The following is a 23,214-nucleotide window of genomic DNA, read 5'->3' as shown; positions in this document are numbered from 1 at the left end:
ACCAAGGGTTTAGCCATCGGGTACATCAGTTAGAATTTTCTGGTGAGAACTGGACCTTTCTCAGGCTTTCTCCACTCTGTGCGCATCACAGAGAGAAGGGTCTCATCCGCTCTAAAGACACGCTGTGTCCGTCCGGCGGGATCGGAGGACTCCCCCATGTCAACATCCTGGTCCCCCGAACTGATGGACTTGAGTAACTTCTGCGTCTTTTCTGGAGGGAAAAAGCAAGAAGTAAATTCTTCTTCCTCGGAAGAAGACCCCACAGAACAGGGGGTAGGTCTTTCGACCGGTGCGACCACCTCCATGGGAGTCTGAGAGGGACCTGGTAGCCTCTCATTAAGCAGCCGTACCACTCCCTTAATGGAATCATCCACGTATGTCTTTGTCCACTGGAACATTTCCTGCATCGTGGGTTCCGTGGATGCCGTGCGACAACTCTCACATCTGGAGTAGGGACAGCTGTCGTCTAAGGGTGTGTTACATTCGTAACACGCCAAATGCTTCCTCTTGGCCCCAGCCTTCCTCTGATCCGGATCCTTAGGGGAAGCCATAGTCTGTAATTGGAAAAAAAAAAACAGGTCATAACACCTACAAGACCTGGAGGTGGAAAAAACAAGACCTTAAGGGGGCCCACCAGCACTAGAAGAAATTAGAGCTGTGAAAAGAGGAACAACAAACCTAAGCCAAGCAATACTACAAGAATATCTCAAGGCACAGGGAACTCTGGAGCTAACTTGTGAAAGCGACGCAACCAGAGCACTGACTGACAGGCTCTGGGCGCTTAAGAGGAGGAAGCCCCGCCCCCTGGGCGGGTCCTTAATCGTAATTAGCCCAGAGAGATAACAGAGCCTATACTGGCTCAGCTTGTCCTAAATGTCTCCCCAGACTAATCCTGGATCCCAGGATGTCTTATAGGGAGACAGTTTAATAGAAATGGTGAGTTTTTAAACCTCACCGCATCGCTCCGGAAAACCGGAAGTGACGTAGCGCACCTAGTGCGCGTCACTTCTGGAAGATGGCGGCGCCCATAGCGCCGCACACATGCGGTAGTTTGGAGAGACGGGACACCGCATACTGAGATGAAAGAAGAGGGGAGGGGACACCCCCCTCCCCGACGGTACCCCAGACAAAAATCGCCGCGATCAGGCCTAAAATAAAGGCACTGAGACCCAGAAAAGGCGATGCTTCTAGCTTAAGGAAAAAAAGAGCCATAAGCACTCTTCAGCTCCCTGAGGGGGAGCGACACGCCAGTCCACCTGTCCAGAGGACAGAAAAAAACACGGTGGGCTGGGGGGTGATCTCCTCCCTTTCAGGGAGCTGAAGATCGTTTATTGGTTCTTGGGCTCATTAAAATTCCGCCGGTCCTACCAGTCCACAGGGGCAGTTAACCCCATCTGTGCTGCTGGTAGGACGTAAGGGAACCTAGGGTTAATGTCTGCAATTGGCGATAACACTCATTGCAGTCATTTAACCCCTAAGATACTGTGGTCAATTGTGAGCTTTTACTGCACTCCCGGAGGGCGAACAGCTTCTCCACACTGAGATCGTGGAAGCCGTTCATTGTCTTCAATAGCCTGAGTCTCTCTGAAGAAACCTATGCTATAACAGAAGTTTTTTCTACGGAGGCCTGCAGGTGGCAGAGCTCCATAAGAACATAGTGAATTTGCTATTCATTGCAATAATATATAATTGAAATTGGAAAAATAAATATAAAAAAAATTGAATCACCCCCCTTTCCCCTTAATAAAAATAAATAAACAATAAACTTATCCAATTAACATCATAGTCATCGCCACGTCCCAAAATGCCTGAACCATTAATATATAAACATGTTTATCCCATACAATGAACACCATAACAGAAAAAAAATCAAAATGGCCAATTTGCAGTTTTTTTTTATCACTTCACCTTCCAAAAAAGTGATAAAAAATTCACACACTCTCCAAAATGTTATCAATAAAATCTACAGATCGCCCAGAAAAATTAAACCCACACACAGATGGACATATAAAAGTTATTTTCAAAAGTTTTTACATTTTTTCCAGTAAGAAAAACTAAATGTGGTATCGCTGTAATCATAGTGACCGGGAGAAAAAAGGGAACAGATCAGTTTTACTGCATAAGGAATGCTGTAAAATTATGATGCAATTAAGTTTTTTTCCAATTTCACTTCATTTGGAAAAAAAAATCCAGTTTCCCACTACATTGTATGCAATATTCAATGGTGACAATAGAAAGTGCAACTTTCCCCGGAAAAAATACAAGCCCTCGTACATCTATTTGAACAGAAAGATGAACAAAGAATTGATGGCTCCAGGAAGACTGGGAGTAAAAAAAACAAAAATGGAAAATCGCACAGTCCTCTAAGGGTTAACCTTAAATTATTACTTTAATACATTATTTATTAAAAAGGTATATAGCCCTTTATGTTTAGGCAAGTAGGTATTCATGGATGTGGTAGAGTAGGAATGTCTACCTAACACTGCTTATAAGAACCATCTACACATATTTTATGATGACATGTACAATCTCATCTCTCTTGGGGTGGGCATGCCTTTCCATGTTGGTGGTACCTTGCTGTATATATTGAGAGCAAATAAAAAAATCTGTGATAATGGAAATATTCTGCTCTGTCTGCTTTCCATAGTATTAGGTATAAACAAGTTTCTCTGGCAGGTCAAGCTTTGCTTTTGAGAACTCCAATTTATTGGTTCAAACAAGCATAGATCAACTTCTGAATAAGTTATTGAGTAAACCAGTTTGATCCTATAGTCCACAAAAGGCAACATGCTATAGATAGCTTTCTTCATATGTCAAAACACTGTTAAATTGTACTGTAAGATATCCAGAAGAACAAGGGATCGTGTGCAATCCTGATATAGGAGTCTTACAAGATCCTCATCTATATATAGCAATACTTACAATCTAGAATCGCCCACTAGGCCTGACGCAGGCTATACTTCAGGGGTGTGTATGAGGGGATGCAACGGTTGCAGTCGTACCCAGACCCTGCTACCTGCGGGGACCCACAGACCCCACAGCCACATAAGAAGACACTGGTATTGTAAATGGCACTGTGATCCTGTTACCGATTTAGCAGTGGGATCAAGGAGCTTTAAAGGGAGTCTGTCACCTAATCTGAGCCTTTTAGACCGCTCAGATCAGGTTATAGACTCCTGTGCCCTCACTACAATGGTACCTTTTTTTTGTTCTGTCCCTTGCAGAGATCTTCAAAAAAAGACTTTTTAAACTTATGCTAATGAGGTTCGGCAAGTGCCTAGGGGCAGCGTTGCTGCAGCAAGTGCCCAGGCCCAGGCCACATCTCTTTCACCCCCCTGGCCCGCCCTTGTTTCCCATTATTAACTCCTCCTCTCCCTCCCAGATCTTGTGCCTGCACCGCCGGGGAATGCACAGTGCAACTACCTGTTCCTCTGCCCATAATGGGCACAGCAGTGGACCGATGCAGGCGCGAGATCTGGGAGGGAGAGGAGGAGGTAATAATAGGAAACAAGGGCGGGCCAGAGGGGTGAAAGTGGTGTGGTTTTCTAGACACATCGCCGAGGGTCCTGGGCACTTGCTGCAGTAATGCCGCCCCCTGGGCACTTGCCGAACCTCATTAGCATAAGTTTAGAAAGTCTTTTTATGTAGATCTCGGCGAGGGACAGAACAAATAAAGGTACCATTGTAATGAGAGTCTATTACCTGATCGGAGTGGTCTAAAAGGCTCAGATTAGGTGACAGACTCCCTTTAAGTCCTGCATCTGCATTTCTCCGAAGCATGCCTTAGCTCAGAGGGATGGTCCTGACTCTCTATATTTGACAAAAAAAATTCTAGTTTTCCTTTTCAGTGGAAGTATCTGTTGTTCAAAGACCTTCATCAACCCAATCAGGGTATTTTCACAATGCAGATTTATACACAGATTTCATTACGTGTTCGGTGACAAAATCTGTATGCAAAGTGTCTTGCAATCCCTGCCAGTGGGCCGTAGGGGTCGTGGAAAGGATGAGAGTAGTTGTACTCACAGTGGCGGCCCTCACTCCGGTGCTTTCTGGGCTGTGAAGTGGTATAAGGATGCACCCTTTCTTCCTTCGGACTTTGAGGCCCTCAACCTAATGGTAGTGGAGGTGCCCTTGGTGTGGTGTTATGGCTTTACAGCCAACATGTACAGTTTCCCAAGACTATGCCACCTTTGGGGATTATTTTTTTTTTTTTATGATTGTATTTTACTAATTTTTGGCTAAAAAGTGATTACCGGTATATCCGTTGGCCTTTATTAAAGCCGTTCTGTCACAAAGTATTAAAGAGGTTTTCAAATATGTTAATACTGATGACTTATCCTCTGGACCTATCCACCAATCAGCTGTTTGCGAAAGGCATCGGTGATCCTGTCAGTGCCATGGCCTTCTGTCAGCTTTTCTTAGGCCAGTGATGACACTTTCATCTGTCACGTGGTCTAGGAGCAGATCGTCCCCATAGAAGTGAATGGGGCTGATCTGTGATACCATAACTATACAATGTACGGCTCTGTTCTTGGAAATTACCCGTAGGTGAGTTGTACTTGTGCTTTATATTTGTTCATCTGTCGATAGTTTAATTTGTATGTGGGTCTTTTTGACCATTTTTTAAATCCTCTTTTGCCGATGATTCCCTGCTCACCCAAGCGATCTCTGTTCACATTGATGCAGTGATGACATATTAGCTTAGCATGTGACAGGGGCAGCTAATCGTCATCCGCATCAGCGACATCAGTGAGGTCATGTGTCAAGATGGCATATCAGAGCGATAGCAGCGGGAGATTTGAAAGGTAAGTACATAAGGGGAGATTTATCATCTCCATACACCTTGGTTTTGGCTCAAAAAGTCAAGAAACCCAGTTTATGCCATGGAAACTAAATGTACAGTAGTAGTCTATAACACCAGCTCCACCAGTTTCCAAAAAAGGAACGTGGCAAGGGTAGGGCGTAGGCAGGCCTATTAGCCTGAGAACATTTATCATTTACACCAAAATTTGGCATAAATGTTGACTGAAATCTGCACCTGCTATGAGCGGTGTACAGACTGCTGCGCCTCAATTTTGCGGAACAGGTGCGGACCCATTCATTTTAATGGGGCTGCAAAAGATGTGGACAGCAGACCATGTGCTGTCCTCATCCGTAGTTCCGTTCCGCGGTCCCAAAAAAAAGATAGATCATGTCCTGATCATGTCCTGATCTTGTCCACGGACAACAATAGGCATTTCTATCATGTGCGGTCTGCTAAATGCGGAACACACACGGCCGGTATCCGTGTTTTGTGGATCCGCAATTTGCCGACCGTAAAACACTCACAGACGTGTGAATGGACCCTAAATAAATCAGGGCTTTATGGGCCTCATTTGTCAGAACAGTCTAAAGGACCAACTAGCTTAGTTGTCCACAGCAACCAATCAGAGCACAGCTTTCATTTCTTACACAGCACTGAAAAAACAAAAGCTGCCCTGTGATTGGTTGCTCTTATCCCATTTTGTACACGTTGGCACTATATAAACAGTGGTCAATTCATGAATAGTAAAACTTCATTGCTGTGAATGGGTTTACAAAGCACAATTATCAAAATTGGTGTAACGCAAAACTGTCTTAGTTACTCATAGCAACCAGTCAGATTTCACCTTTCATTTTTCAGAACTCCTTTGGAAAATGAAAGGATCAATCTAATTGGTCGCTATGGGCAACTAAGCTAGTTTTCCTTTACACCAGTTTTGATAAATCTCCCACTCGGTGTTGTATGTGTGTGCCATGAACTGCTGCCAAAACCCCAACATTTCGGTGACAAGGTCTTACCGCCAGATTTTGTTTGATCAGTATTGATTTCCAGTCATTTCTTCTTACTCATTGTCCACCATTATGACTATCTCCCCTCATGCCTTCGTTTTCTGCCTCATTCCCTGTCCTGAGATCTCCAAGCTTCCTTCGTTTCAGTCTTGTTTACACAGTTTTAAATTAATCCTGGCTCCCTTCTCATGTCTCAGGCACGAGGCAGAGATTAATGAGGGAGGCTTGAGAAATATCAAACAACGTGTACCCTCAGACTTCAGGTCGCTCCCTGAACATTCAGAAGGAGGAGGAAAGCAAACCTTTGTATTCATAAAATCTGGGTCTATCTCCGTCTGAGTAATGTATTTATATCTCACGCCCGGTACGGCAGAATTAACCCAGTAAGCTGTAGTCGGCCTAGAGAAACCACAAGGAAAACAGTCAATTGTCCAAAGTCAATTTAATGTTCTTTGTGTGTATTTTTATCCTAGTTTTTTTTTTCTAAGAAAGGTTAACCCCTTAGGGACACATGACGTACCGGTACGGTATGTTTCCTGAGTCCTTAAGGACACATGACGTACCGGTACGTCATGTGTTGTTCCGATCACCGCGGCCCAGCGGGCGGTGATCGGAACAAGGTGCCTGCTCAAATAATTGAGCAGGCACCTCGGCTAAATGCGCGGGGGGGTCCTGTGTCAATTCAGACCTGCGGTTTGCGGCTTTTACCTGGTGCGGCGGCGGTGCCATCGGGTCCCCATGGGGCTGTGGGGGGGACCCGATGGCATGGAAGGCAGCGCGATGCCTTCCTGAGGCATCTGCGCTGCCTTCTGGTGAAGAGCCTGTGAGATCCAGCCCCCTGGATCTCACAGGCCCCGGAAGCTGTATGAGTAATACACACAGTATTACTCATACAGCCAATGCATTCCAATACAGAAGTATTGGAATGCATTGTAAAGGAATATACCCCCAAAAGTTCAAGTCCCAAAGTGGGACAAAAAATAAAGTGAAAAAAAAGTTTTCCCCCCAAAAAATTAAAAGTTTCAAGTAAAAATAAACAAAAACGTCATTTTCCCCAAATAAAGTAAAAAAAAAAAGGTAAAAGATAGGGGGGGGGGGGGGGGGAAGTATACATATTAGGTATCACCGCGTCCGTATCGACCGGCTCTGTAAAAATATCACATGACCTAACCCCTCAGATGAACACCGTAAAAAATAAAAAATATAAACTGTGCTAAATAAACCATTTTTTTGTCACCTTACATCACAAAAAGTACAACAGCAGGCGATCAAAAAGGCGTTTGCCCACCAAAATAGTACCAATCTAACCGTCACCTCCTCCCGCAAAAAATGAGCCCCTACCTGAGACAATCGCCCAAAAAATAAAAAAAAATATGGCTCAGAATATGGAGACACTAACACATAATTTTTTTTGTTTGAAAAAAGCTGTTATTGTGTAAAACTTACATAAATTAAAAAAAAGTATACATATTAGGTGTTCTTATCGACCGTCTCTATAAAAATATCACATGACCTAACCTCTCAGATGAACATCGTAAAAAATAAAAAATAAAAACTGTGCTAAATAAACAATTTTTTGTCACCTTACATCACAAAAAGTGTAATAGCAAGCAATCAAAAAGTCACACGCACCCCAAAATAGTGCCAATAAAACCGTCATCTCATCCTGCAAAAATCATACCCTACCCAAAGTAATCGCCCAAAAACTGAAAAAATTATGGCTCTCAGACTATGGAAACACTAAAACATGATTTCTTTTGCTTCAAAAATGAAATCATTGTGTAAAACTTACATAAATAAAAAAAAGTATACATATTAGGTATCACCGCGTCCATATCGACCGGCTCTATAAAAATATCACATGACCTAACCCCTCAGATGAACACCGTAAAAAATGTAAAATAAAAACTGTGCTAAATAAACAATTTTTTGTCACCTTACATCACAAAAAGTGTAATAGCAAGCGATCAAAAAGTCACATGCACCCCAAAATAGTGCCAATAAAATCGTCATCTCATCCTGCAAAAATCATACCCTACCCAAGGTAATCGCCTAAAAACTGAAAAAATTATGGCTCTCAGACTATGGAAACACTAAAACATGTTTTTTTTTGCTTCAAAATGAAATCATTGTGTAAAACTTACATAAATAAAAAAAAAGTATACATATTAGGTATCGCCGCATCCGTGACAACCTGGTCTATAAAAATATCACATAATCTAACCTGTCAGATGAATGTTGTAAATAACAAAAAATAAAAACGGTGCCAAAACAGCTATTTCTTGTTATCTTGCCTCACAAAAAGTGTAATATAGAGCAACCAAAAATCATATGTACCCTAAACTAGTACCAACAATACATCCACCCTATCCCGTAGTTTCTAAAATGGGGCCACTTTTTTGGAGTTTCTACTCTAGGGGTGCATCAGGGGGGCTTCAAATGGGACATGGTGTCAAAAAAAACAGTCCAGCAAAATCTGCCTTCCAAAAACCGTATGGCATTCCTTTCCTTCTGCGCCCTGCCGTGTGCCCGTACAGCTGTTTACGACCAGATATGGGGTGTTTCTGTAAACGACAGAATCAGGGCCATAAATATTGAGTTTTGTTTGGCTGTTAACCCTTTCTTTGTTACTGGAAAAAATGGATTAAAATGGAAAATCTGCCCAAAAATTTAAATTCTGAAATTTCATCTCCATTTGCTAATAACTCTTGTGGAACACCTAAAGGGTTAACGACGTTTGTAAAAATCTGTTTTGAATACCTTGAGGGGTGTAGTTTCTTAGATGGGGTCACTTTTATGGAGTTTCTACTCTAGGGTTGCATCAGGGGGGCTTCAAATGGGACATGGTGTCAAAAAAACCAGTCCAGCAAAACCTGCCTTCCAAAAACCGTATGGCATTTCTTTCCTTCCGCACCCTGCCGTGTGCCCGTACAGCGGTTTACGACCACATATGGGGTGTTTCTGTAAACTACAGAATCAGGGCCATAAATATTGAGTTTGGTTTGGCTGTTAACCCTTGCTTTGTAACCGGAAAAAAATTATTAAAATGTTAAATCTGCCAAAAAAGTGAAATTTTGAAATTGTATCTCTATTTTCCATTAATTCTTGTGGAACACCTAAAGGGTTAACGACGTTTGTAAAATCAGTTTTCAATACCTTGAGGGGTGTAGTTTCTTAGATGGGGTCACTTTTATAGAGTTTCTACTCTAGGGGTGCATCAGGGGGCTTCAAATGGGACATGGTGTCAAAAAAAACAGTCCAGCAAAACCTGCCTTCCAAAAACCGTATGGCTTTCCATTCCTTCTGCGCCCTGCCGTGTGCCCGTACAACAGTTTACGACCACATATGAGGTGTTTCTGTAAACTCATAAATATTGAGTTTGGTTTGGCTGTTAACCCTTGCTTTGTAACTGGAAAAAAATTATTAAAATGGAAAATCTGCCAAAAAAGTGAAATTTTGAAATTGTATCTCTATTTTCCATTAATTCTTGTGGAACACCTAAAGGGTTAACAAAGTTTGTAAAAATCTGTGTATGTAAGCCTCGCAAAGTGACTTCAGACCTGAACTGGTCCCTAAAAATAGTTTTTTAAAAAATTTCAAGATTTGCTTCTAAACTTCTAAGCCTTGTAACATCCCCAAAAAATAAAATGTCATTCCCAAAATAATCCAAACATGAAGTAGACATATGGGGAATGTAAAGTAATAACTATTTTTGGAGGTATTACTATGTATTATAGAAGTAGAGAAATTGAAACTTGGAAATTTGCAATTTTTTACTTCATTTTTGGCAAATTTTGTATTTTTTTATAAATAAAAATGATTTTTTTTTTACTTCATTTTACCAGTGTCATGAAGTACAATATGTGACAAAAAAACAATCTCAGAATGGCCTGGATAAGTCAAAGCGTTTTAAAGTTATCAGCACTTAAAGTGACACTGGTCAGATTTGCAAAAAATGGCCTGGTCCTTAAGGTGAAATAAGGCTGAGTCCTTAAGGGGTTAAAGGGATTCTGTCACCTCGTTTTAGCTTATAGAGCTGCGGACATGCACGGCTAGATCGCCGCTAGCATGTCCGCAATATACCGGTCCCATAAAGCGGTGTCATTTTATTGTGTTTAAAAAATGATTTTATAGATATGTAAATGAGCCTTGTAAGGTGCCCAAGGGGCTGTACTAACCTTCTTGGTGCCCAGCCACGCCCCCCTGTGAAGGAGCCCAGCACCGCATGCGTCTTCTGTATCTCCTCCTTTCTTCACAGTTAGATTGCCATAATCTCGCAATGCACGAGCTCGCGCATGCGCAGTGCCGGTATAGTGTTCCTTCCCTGTGCTGGCATCAGCCTCAGGGAAGGAACTGCGCATGCGCAAGCTCGCGCATCACGAGATTACGGCAATCTAATCTCATTTTTTAAACACAATAAAAGGACACCGCTTTATGGGACAGGTATATTGCGGACATGCTAGCGGCGATCTAGCCGTGCATGTCCGCAGCTCTATAAGCTAAAACGAGGTGACAGAATCCCTTTAAGTAAGTTTGTAACACTGAAAGCTACTAATGAACCTTAAGGTATATGTACCGTCAACTTTTTGTCACATTTATTTAAAAAATCACCTGGATCTGAATACTTTTCAAATTGGATGTAATTAAAAAATTTAGTATAGCCACTGAGTTATTCAATAAAATGTATCTGCACAGCGCCACCTGCTGTTGGCCATTTTCCTAATTTCTCTGTCCATCTCCTGAGGTGGACGCACATGCTCAGTTCCATTCTTAAACTGCCACCAGCTACAGTAGAAAGGACATGCCCCATAGAAAGTACAAGCTTCCTACAGAGTAACTGGAACAATGAATGGTGAGATCTCTGGATCCATGTGAGGTACAGGGCTGGTTCAAGTCTTGGTCAACAGATTGTTATGTACTATACATTAATCATGAAATACCCTTTAAAGATGACCTGTCGCCTCTCCTGACATGTCTGCTTGAGTAACTACTTGCATTCCCCATGTAATAACAATTCTGGAACATCTATTCTTATGACTCTATGTTGTGCCATTCCTCTATTATTCCTCCTAGAATTTTTGAATGTATTACTAGCAGTGTATAATAAAGGTCAAATTGGGTTTTACCAATTGAGGGGTTTCTTCCTGAAATGCGTTATAAGATTGGACTGTTAACAATAAAGACACCCACATTTCTACAAGCTGTTGAGCACAGAACTGTATTTTATGTTCTTTTAAGCATCCATACGGTATTGATGTCTGTAGCACGAATGCATTCTCCTGGCGGACCACCAGTGGAGTATCAAGCTCTGCTTATATTGATACCTGTATATCAGTGATGGCAAACAGCAACCAAAAACCCACCTTATTTATCGCAAAGTGCCAACATGGCAATTTAAACTGAATACTACAGTCTAATATAGTACACTGCTCAAAAAAATAAAGGGAACACTTAAACAACACAATGTAACTCCAAGTCAATCACACTTCTGTGAAATCAAACTGTCCACTTAGGAAGCAACACTGAGTGACAATCAATTTCACATGCTGTTGTGCAAATGGAATAGACAACAGGTGGAAATTATAGGCAATTAGCAAGACACCCCCAATAAAGGAGTGGTTCTGCAGGTGGGGACCACAGGCCACTTCTCAGTTCCTAGGCTTCCTTGCTGATGTTTTGGTCAGTTTTGAATGCTGGCGGTGCTTTCACTCTAGTGGTAGCATGAGACGGAGTCTACAACCCACACAAGTGGCTCAGGTAGTGCAGCTTATCCAGGATGGCACATCAATGCGAGCTGTGGCAAGAAGGTTTGCTGTGTCTGTCAGCGTAGTGTCCAGAGCATGGAGGCGCTACCAGGAGACAGGCCAGTACATCAGGAGACGTAGAGGAGGCCGTAGGAGGGCAACAACCCAGCAGCAGGACCGCTACCTCCGCCTTTGTGCAAGGAGGAACAGAAGGAGCACTGCCAGAGCCCTGCAAAATAACCTCCAGCAGGCCACAAATGTGCATGTGTATGCTCAAACGGTCAGAAATAGACTCCATGAGGGTAGTATGAGGGTCCGACGTTCACAGGTGGGGGTTGTGCTTACAGCCCAACACCGTGCAGGACGTTTGGCATTTGCCAGAGAACACCAAGATTGGCAAATTCGCCACTGGCGCCCTGTGCTCTTCACAGATGAAAGCAGGTTCACACTGAGCACATGTGACAGACGTGACAGAGTCTTGACACGCCATGCTGCCTGCAACATCCTCCAGCATGACCGGTTTGGCATTGGGTCAGTAATGGTGTGGGGTGGCATTTCTTTGGAGGGCCGCACAGCCCTCCATGTGCTTGCCAGAGGTAGCCTGACTGCCATTAGGTACAGAGATGAGATCCTCAGACCCCTTGTGAGACCATATGCTGGTGCGGTTGGCCCTGGGTTCCTCCTAATGCAAGACAATGCTAGACCTCATGTGGCTGGAGTGTGTCAGCAGTTCCTGCAAGACGAAGGCATTGATGCTATGGACCGGCCCGCCCGTTCCCCAGACCTGAATCCAATTGAGCACATCTGGGACATCATGTCTCGCTCTATCCACCAACGTCACGTTGCACCACAGACTGTCCAGGAGTTGGCAGATGCTTTAGTCCAGGTCTGGGAGGAGATCCCTCAGGAGACCGTCCGCCACCTCATCAGGAGCATGCACAGGCGTTGTAGGGAGGTCATACAGGCACGTGGAAGCCACACACACTACTGAGCCTCATTTTGACTTGTTTTAAGGACATTACATCAAAGTTGGATCAGCCTGTAGTGTGTTTTTCCACTTTAATTTTGAGTGGGACTCCAAATCCAGACCTCCATGGGTTGAAAAATTTGATTTCCATTTTTTTATTTTTGTGTGATTTTGTTGTCAGCACATTCAACTATGTAAAGAACAAAGTATTTCAGAAGAATATTTAATTAATTCAGATCTAGGATGTGTTATTTTTGTGTTCCCTTTATTTTTTTGAGCAGTGTATATCTTCCATGTACTTTGTCATTTAGCTATAATAGCCTGCCTACATTCAATGCGCCACCTGTGCCGTTCATAGCATGCCCTGCGCTGATGAATGGCATGAAAAGTCTAAGGTATATTGGCGCACCTTAGATTTTTTCCAAGGCGTGGGTGCCCACAGAGAGGGCTCTAAGTGCCCCCTCTGGCACCCGTGCTGTATACACCACTGCTATATATGCTTGTATTGCCTTTGTGGCCTTTCAAAACAATGGAAGGAGGGCACTTGTCTTGCAAGCACACTAGTAATTTACCTGTCAAAACTGTGCTGCCCCACTGGCACTGTTATAGGAGACCTGTGATGGGCACTGTTATAGGAGACCTGTGACTGGTACTGTTATAGGAGAACTGTGACTGGCAATGTTATAAGAGACCTGTGACTTGCACTGTTATAGGAGACCTGTGACTTGCACTGTTATAGGAGACCTGTGACTTGCACTGTTATAGGAGACCTGTGACTTGCACTGTTATAGGAGAACTGCGATTTGCACGGTTATAAGAGACCTGTGACTTGCACTGTTATAGGAGACCTGTGCCTGGTACGGTTATAGGAGACCTGTGACTGGCACTGTTATTGGAGACCTGTGACTGGCACTGTTATTGGAGACCTGTGACTGGCACTGTTATTGGAGACCTGTGACTGGCACTGTTATTGGAGACCTGTGACTGTGACTGTTATAGGAGACCTGTGACTGGTACTGTTATAAGAGACCTAGGATTTGCACTGTTATAGTAGCTCTGTGGCTGATCGGTCCTGCTCTTATGGGAATAGTGCTTCTGGCTGTTGCTGGCTATGTTTTTTTTACCACCTTTAAAGGTTTAGATGAATAATTAGGCCTCATGCACACGACTGTTCTGTTTTTTGCGGTCCGCAAACCGCGGATCCGCAAAAAACGGAAGCCGCCCGTGTGCCTTCCGCAATTTGCGGAAAGGAACGGGCGGCCCATTGTAGAAATGCCTATTCTTGTCTGCAAAACGGACAAGAATAAGACATGTTCTATTTTTTTTGCGGGGCCACGGAACGGAGCAACGGATGCGGACAGCACACAGACTGCTGTCTGCATCTTTTGCGGCCCCATTGAAGTGAATGGGTCTGCATCTGAGCCGCAAAAACAGCGGCTCGGATGCGGACCCAAACAACGGCCGTGTGCATGAGGCCTTAGGGAATGATGCCACTGCCTTTAGGCCTCTTTCACACTGGCGTGTGCGCCCCGTTCCCGTATTGCGGACCGCATTTGCGGATCCGCAATACACAGGTGCCGTTCTGTGGGCATTCCGCATCACGGATGCGGACCCATTCACTTGAATGGGTCCGCAAATCCGGAGATGCGGAATGGTGCGGAACGGAACCCTACGGAAGCACTACGGAGTGCTTCTGTGGGGTTTCGTCCCGTACTTCCGTTCCGCAAAAAGATAGAACATGTCCTATCTTTTTGCGGAAAGGCCGGATCGCGGACCCATTCAAGTGAATGGGTCCGCAATCCGCTGCGGCTGCCCCACGGACTGTGCTCGCGTATTGCGGCCTGCATTTTGCACACGCCAGTGTGAAAGAGGCCTTAGAAAGACGATAGTGTTGGGTTATTGATTCACATGCACAGCTCGCGTGTAAAGTATGGTGCATACACAATGACATTATACAAAGCGACATCATTATTTATTCATTGATTGTCAGCAAGATCAATGATACTGCATAGAGGGAGAGTGGTTTCCCCACCGGACTAATCAACAACTTACATTTGCTTATTCCTTGAAAGTGCTAACCCTGTCATCTTATTGTATACATGAGTTTGTGACCCAAGACCTAATGTAAGATATGTCACACGTGACTGATAATGGAAAATATACACACATATAGAAAGGTAACGCAGTAATGAGCTTGAGCCATCATTCTTGAGAGGTTCTGAGGGCCCAGCAGCATTTCATACATGCGTTTAAAGAGGTTTCCCAGAAATGTAATGTTTATGGCCTATCCTTAACATCGGGCATTAATATCTGGTCCCACCAACCAGCTGTTCTGCAATAGTCCTAACACTGTGACTCCACAGCTCCGACCATTGTGTTGTGGACAGAGCTTGTAACTGCAGCGCTGCTCCCATTCCCTTCAGTGGGAGCAGAGCCAAAGTTACCAGCTCTGTCCACAACACAATGGTCGGCTGAGGATAAGCCATCAATATTAAAATCCTGGGAAATGTCTATTTTATTACTTTATTGTGTACTGTACAAATGCCCCACCAACTCCATCTCTTTCCACTGTGTCATTTCCCATTCTTACAAAAGAAACTGAGGGTCCACTTCTAACCAGAGGATGACTTAGGCTACTTTCACACTAGCATTTTTGTTGGATCCGGCAGAGCTCATCAAAAACGCTCCCTTACTGATAATACAAGCATCTGCATCCGTTATGAACAGATCCGGTTGTATTATCTTTCACATAGCCAAGACGGATCAGTCATGAACTCCATTGAAAGTCAATAGGGGACAGATCAGTTTTCTATTGTGTCAGATAGTGTCAGAGTTAATGTGGTTGCGTGAAAATCGCAAGCATCCGCAAGCAAGTGCAGATGTGGTGCGATTTTCACGCATGGTTGCTAGGAGACGATCGGGATGGGGACCCGATCTTTATTATTTTCTCTTATAACATGGTTATAAGAGAAAATAATAGCATTCTTAATACAGAATGCTAAGTAAATTAGAGATGGAGGGGTTAAAAATAGAAAAAAATTATTAAACTCACCTCATCCACTTGTTCGCGCAGCCCAGGTCGCCTTCTTTCTTCTTCTTTAATGACCTGGGAGGAAAAGGACCTTTGGTGACGTCACTGCGCTCATCACATGGTCAATCACCATGGTGATGTACCATGTGATGGACCATGTGATGAGCGCAGTGAAGTCATCAAAGGTCCTTTTCCTCCCAGGTCATCAAAGAAGAAGAAAGAAGACGAGCCGGGCTGCGCGAACAAGTGGATGAGGTGAGTTTAATTTTTATTTTATTTTTTCAACCCCTCCATGTCTAATTTACTTAGCATTCTGTATTAAGAATGCTATTATTTTCCCTTATAACCATGTTATAAGGGAAAATAATAAAATTTACACAACACCTAACCCAAACCTGAACTTCTGTGAAAGGGTTCGGGTCTGGGTACTAAACATGCCGATTTTCTGACGCGTGTGCAAAACGCATTAAAACGCTTTGCACTCGCGCTGAAAAATCGCGCATTTTCCCGCGACGCACCCGTATCCTATCCGGCCCTCACAGGCGACGCCCATGTGAAAGAGGCCTTAGAGAGTTGGTTTAATTTGTGATGAGACCAGACTCCTCCGGATACTGAAGTGTCTGAAATCCAAGTTCCTACCACTAGTTATGCTACAGATCTTGCTTACTTTTTAAAAAATAACATATACATCAAAATCAGCAATATACTATGGGGAAACCTGGCAGACAGCGTTCATGTCCCCTGCAGTGTCACCCTGGAGAAATAAGGCCCCTTTCAGATGAGCGAGTGTCTTGCTGCGGATTTGCAGCAAGGCACCCAGCCTGAACTACCAGCACTGCTGGGGTTGCATAGCATTATATTGATTTATGATGCTATGTAACCCTTAGACCTCTTGCAGACGAGTGTGTCCGGATTAGGTCCGGATGCGTCCCGGTGCACTGCGGCAAACCCGCGCGAGTAGGTACGCAATTGCAGTCAGTTTTGACTGCGATTGCGTTTCGTTGTATCGCGCGTGATAAAAAACTGAATGTGGTACCCAGACCCGAACTTCTTCACAGATTTCAGGTTTGGGTTCAAGGTTGCGTAGATTGTATTATTTTCCCTTATACAGAATGCATAGTACAATAGGGCTGGAGGGGTTAAAAAATTTTTTTAAAAAATTTAACTCACCTTAATCCACTTGTCCGCGCAGCCGGCATCTCTTCTGTCTTCTTTTGTGAGGAATAGGACCTTTGATGACGTCACTACGTAATGGATCATGTGATAGACCATGTGATGAATGCAGTGACATCATCAAAGGTCCTATTCCTCACAGAACAAGACAGAAGAGATGCCGGCTGCGTGAACAAGTGGATTATAATGTGCAAAATACTGGGACACATTATGGTGGGTACTATGGGGAAGGGGGGAGAGGAGTACTATGGGGTCATCTACGGGGGTAGAAGAAGGGGTATTTTATAATTGCAGGGGTATTTTATAATTGCAAATTATGGGGGACACTGAAGGCATCTACTGGAGCATGAACATTATAAGGAGAATTATTTCTACTGGGGGGCATTATGGTGGGCTTTATTACTCCCCCATGGTATGACCCCCTAGTAGCAGCACCCTCCTCTCCCTGCTCTGCTATCCCTCTGCCCCTTCTCCAAATCCTTATTATGAAATCTTTCTCATTAGGATAAAACACATCAGCTCCGCCGAGCCCCCAAGCCAAGTGTTGAAGTGGTGTCCAAGATCCCCAAGGGCCAAGCCAAGTAATTGTAAGTTTTCATGTGGAATATGTTTGTTATACACATATAGCCTACACTGTGCCACACAATATACAGTATACCGCTACACTGTGCCCCACAATATACAGTATACCGCTACACTGTGTAGTCTGTTCTATAAGCACCATTGTTTTGTGGTGGCCGACAGAAAATAATCTGGAAGTGCCCCTCCCGAGACCAGGCTCTGGATCCGCCACTGGTTACAGTCCCTACATAATATACCAAGCCAGCTATAGGTCTTCTATAATAGTGTCAGTCATGTTGTCTCCACACTATCCAGCTACAGGTTCTCCTATAACAGTGCCAGTTATGGTGCCTCCATAGCACTACAATCCAGCTATAGATCTCCTATAACAGTGACAGTCATGGTGCCTTCATAACACAACAAGCCAACTACAGGTTTCCTATAACAGTGCCAGTCACTGTTCCCTCATAACAGAATAATTGCTATAGGAATAATTAAAACTGATGGGGGTGATTACTCTTAGGGAAGTATTTACAATGTTCTTGATCCTACTTGTAGCACCAGAATGATTATAGATACAGTAGGTATTTAATGTCTTTATGCCTATTTGGTCTTTTTGAACAACCTTTGAAGAGGTCTCAACATTATTTCTGATTACACCTTATCCTTTTGGTGGTTGGGATCTCTTCTACCACTTCAAAAATGTAAACTCAATAATTCATTATCAGGGTAATCTCCACAAACAATGAGCAGTCAATTACTATGTGCATAAATGGTTGGTTGGTTTGATGGACCACCAGGATTTCAGTGTCCTGCTACAACCGGAATACCTCTGGTCATGTTTTAACGCCATGGACACTGCATGTACCAGGGCTACGGGATGAGGTATAAAGACCAAATAACTCCATTGTCTCAGGCATAGTAGTACAGAAGCCATGAAAGAAGCATCTTATGTTGGCTTGGTAAGTAGAATTAGTTGTTCCTTTGATGGACCTTCCAGAATGGCACAACTGCCCTATTGCCACACAAACTGTTCACCCTTCTAGCCATATTATACAAACCAAAGTATTCTTGCCTTTACGCCATATGTATGATGGAGGCCACAGGAACTCTGTGTGCTGCTAAATATCTAAGATTCCGTGCACCAGAGATATTCTACCCTTAGAACCTATGTAATATGGCATGGGAAAAGGGCTTCCCTTTTTTCTGTCAGATCTGTATAGGAGCTGTCATAAAAAAATACTCTGTATTCCTTAATATGAAATCCAAGTACATGCCATATTCATGAGACCTTAAGGGGGTTTCCAGGATTAGAAAAACATGGCGGCCTTCTTTCAGTCCATGGGTTGTTTCTGGTATTGCAGCTCTGCTTCACTAATGTGAATGGGGCTGGCCTGCAATACCAAACTTAACCTGCAGGCAGGTGTGGCGCTGCTCTTGAAAGTAACTAGCCATGTTTTTCTAATCCTGAACAACGCTTTAATTCAATCCTGGGATTTATATGGAGACATTTTTGACATTTTTAATGCATTCGTTTTGACACTGTGACTTTATTAATTAACCATTAATTAGCCAGGATTTAACTACTGATGGCCTGATGGTCAATATCTAACTGGCGGGGGTCCAACACCCCGCACCCCCGCCGATCAGCTATTTCCGGGTCCGACACAGCACACCTCTGCCGATCAGCTATTTCGGGGTCTAACACCCGCACCCCCGCCGATCAGCTATTTTGGGGTCCAACACCCCGCACCCCCGCCGATCAGCTATTTCTGGGTCCGACACACCACATCGCCGCCGATCAGCTATTTCGGGGTCCAACACCCCGCACCCCTGCTGATTAGCTATTTCCGGGTCCGACACACCCCACCCCCACCGGGGTCTAACACCCGCACCCCCGCCGATCAGCTATTTTGGGGTCCAACACCCCGCACCCCCGCCGATCAGCTATTTCGGGGTCCAACACCCCACACCGCCGCCGATCAGCTATTTCGGGGTCTGACCCCTTCCCCCCGTCAACAGGACTATTTTGCATTCCCTCCTAGAATTCCATTATATTCTGTTATAACTCTGTTGTAACGGAACCTATAACGGAATTCAATAATGCCGATGTGAACCCGGCCTAAGCATGTTTGGGGCAAAATTAGCAAATATTTTTTAAAAATGTTTTTAAAAACCAGCAGTGAAAGGGTTAACCCACGGGATCGCTTTACACAAGTTACAGTGATACGACAAGAGCAGACATGACGTACTTACTCCCGTACTCTGGGAGAGAAAGGCAGCACTGAGCCCAGGGGAGGGAGACAGGTTGGGAGAGGACAGACTGTATAAATGCTCCAAAACTCATAACATGGTATGTTACCTTATTCCTGTCTCAGGATCCAGACACAGACAAGAACCTGTTTTGTTCACAAGGCACTTTATTAAAGTAATTAACGTGCTATTTTTCCCCCCCTTATTTAATGATTTCTAATTAAAATAGCATAATTACATTTTTGGGTTATGATGTCAGTGACTACCTTGATAGCTTTTACTCATATATCACACTCGCCCAGTGTCTGGCTGAACACAACTGGACAGAATCAAAGAATAATCGCAGTGCAGAATACAGAACGTGGTACATGAAGAATGGGCACAGCACTGCAGACTGCCCCTGTGGAACCTCCGTATCATATTCCAAAAAAGAAAATTATATATACACATACACCAACCATTGATCAACGGCTCAGATAGAGGAGGCCATTTTGGTCATGTAAGTACATTAATCACATTGGGGGTCTGTGCATTGCTTACAAGATAAAAGTCTGACCCCAGAATTCCCCTTTAAGGCCTCATGCACACGACCGTAGTTCTGGTCCGCATCCGAGCCGCAGTTTTTGCGGCTCGGATGCGGACCCATTCACTTCAATAGGGCCATTCACTTCAATGCGGACAGCACTCCGTTGTGCTGTCCGCATCCATTGCTCTGATCCATGGCCCCGCCAGAAAAATATAACATGTCCTATTCTTGTCCTTTTGCGGACAAGAATAGACATTTCTACAATGGGCCGCCCCATGAGCCGGTCAGAAGCCAATATATGAAGTGCTTCTGGGTGCATGGGTGCGGTCTATGGGTCAGCGAAAACCACGGATGCAACATAGATGCCATCAATGTTTCATCCGTGTTTCACAGATCGTTAGGAAGAGATGCTTTGAAAATTATTTTTCAGCTGCACAGTGTCTGTGAAACATTGATGACACACATGCAAAAAATGTACAAACAGACCACACTCGGATCCTTCACAGACATCTTTATGGAGGCACCACTGACCACCTTTTCACGAATTTGAGCTTGGACACGGATGTATGAATGAGGCTTTAAGGTGGAAACCCTAACGTGCACATGCTGGGCTTTTAGCAGCCAAGACAGTGTAGGATCATAGCCTTTGGTGTTTTTAATGTAATTTGGTTGATAAGAAGTACTTGGCTTAAGAATAGGGTGGCCAGACGTCCGGTTTTAGGCCAGACAGTCCGTTTTTCAGGCTCCCTGTCCTCTGTGCGGCGCAGTGCCTGGACGGACACAGGGATGTCCACCCTTTCAGCAACTGACCGAGGCTTCTCTCGACCCCAGTCAGTCACTAGAGCCGCAGACATGGCTCCCTGTGGCTGACTGAGGGGAGAGAAGCACCCCGGCTGCCCCCAGCTCATCTTCCCCTCAGAAACTTCTTCCCTCTCCTCCTCCCGTCTTTTTCCTGGTGGTGATGGGGGTGGGGCTTCACAGAGGTGGGGGTGGTTTATCAGTTTGGGGGCGTGGCCGGTGAGGTTTGGCCATCCTACTTAAGAATGGGGGGAAACACATCCACAAATTAAATGGTTCTAGACTAGGTGTACTGTATAGCACCGAGACCACTAGTTTTAGTAAGACCTCACAATCTCATGTACTGCGATACTTCCTAATACGGGTTTGCCTCATAGTATAGTTTATACTGTGCTTTCAGGTACATAAACCTATTGATAAAGATACAGTGAAAAAATAGCGCTAAGAGTCATGCACACAAACGTACTTTCTTTCTGTGTCCGTTCCTTTTTTTTGCAGACCGTATGCGGAACCATTCATTTCAATGGGTCCACAGAAAAACGGAAGTTACTTGGTGTGCATTCCGTTTCCATATGTCCGTTATGCAAAAGAATAGAACATGTCCTATTATTGTCCACATAACGGACAAGGATAGGACTGTTCTATTAGGGGCTGTTCTGTTCCGCAAAATACAGAATGCACATAGACGTCGTCTGTATTTGTTGCGGAACTGTTACAGGGCCCCGCCCCCGCCCCTTCCTGCACTTACATCACAAGTACAATGAATTGGGGGAGGCAGGTGTTAATATGCCTAGCCACTGGGGCATTACGGGGCAGACCAGCTTCCTGTGAGGTCTTAGATGGAGGAAGTGGGACCACCTTACATTCTAAGCTAAGTATCTTTTGTCTGTATTATTAGACTATAGGCCAGTTACATGGTGTATGTATACTGATATGACCATGATATTGAAAGTATTTGTATATATTGTAGTACATCGTATTTAAGTATAGGTGTCTTTCATGTTTTATCTGCAAGAGTTGTGTCTTATTCCTGGTGATACCAAGGCAACGTACTGTAGCTGTGGTATAAACTGAGAACAATCCCACGAGCTAGGGGGATGAGGGGAATATTGACCGGTATCATCTGCTAATTGGTAATATTCCACCCTTTTCATACCAGTAACCCCAGATATTGCTTTTAATAACAACTATTGATATTAATAAGCAATATCTATCCCTTAACAGGATCCATTTTTTGCGGACCGAAAAATATATACGGTCGTGTGCATGAGCCCTAAGGTGGTTTTTCCAGTGGTAGTGAGAATATCTCACTTGCTGATCAATAGGATCTGACTACTGGAACCCCCTTGATTGCTAGAATGAAGGGTTTCCCCTGCTCAGTTGCTCTGTCATCTAGGAGGTATGCAGGTACTGCAGCTTAGCCCCATTTGCTTGAAAGGGGCTCAGTTCCAGTCTTCTGCATAACGACAAGTGCTATACACAGAAAATATCTAAGGGACCTACGTTCTCATACCAATTTAAAAATCTGTAGGAGTGAGGAAGCAAGTACAGTATAACAATGTCAGTTTGTAAACCACTTAGGTTCTGTGGAAAGTTAGATGAGAACTCCTATAGGCATTGTCATGGCTGCCATTAGCGGTTGTCACCTTTGGAAATGCGGTTATTATCCTCAACCCTGAATCAACAAAAATGCAAGTGCAAACCCTCATCATCTCACGCCCCGGCTACTACAGCATCCTTTTCTGTGACCTACAATGTAATATTCTTGTGCCCCTCCATTCCATCCTCAACTCTGCTGCCCAGTTAGTTCCCTCCTCGTTTCTCCTCTACATCTCCCTTCTGCCAATCCTTTCACCGGCTCCCCATTGCTCAACAAATTAACAATATTAACAACATACAAGGCCGTCCACAACCTCTCTCCTCCACACATCTTTGACCTGATCTCCCGATACATCCTTGCCCATAATCTCCGATCCTCAGAAGACCTCGTCTCTGGAATCGTCTTGTCTGCTCCTCAATCATCTACAAGACTGTCCATCCTCCATATTCTAGAACACATTACCTCAACACATCAGACTCTCCCCAACATCTAAACTGAAAATGCACCTCTTAGGAAAAGCCTACAACTACTCTGCCGCCAGTATATAGCCATATGAGCAGTCCCTACGCTCATGTACTGTCCTCCTTCCCTTTTCCTTGTAGATCGTAAGCCCTTGCGGGAAGGAATTCCCCCCTCCCTCTTTTCTAATCTGCCAAGGCGATTCATGGGAAAAATGTTTTAAGGACTCTTAAGGGACTATATACAGGAGTATGTGACTGTAAATAATATTATAAGTGATAACCAGCATGG

Source organism: Bufo bufo, chromosome 1, assembly GCF_905171765.1.
Source record: "Bufo bufo chromosome 1, aBufBuf1.1, whole genome shotgun sequence".
Taxonomy (NCBI): Eukaryota; Metazoa; Chordata; class Amphibia; order Anura; family Bufonidae; genus Bufo; species Bufo bufo.
Note: the sequence above shows the minus strand (reverse complement) of the source record.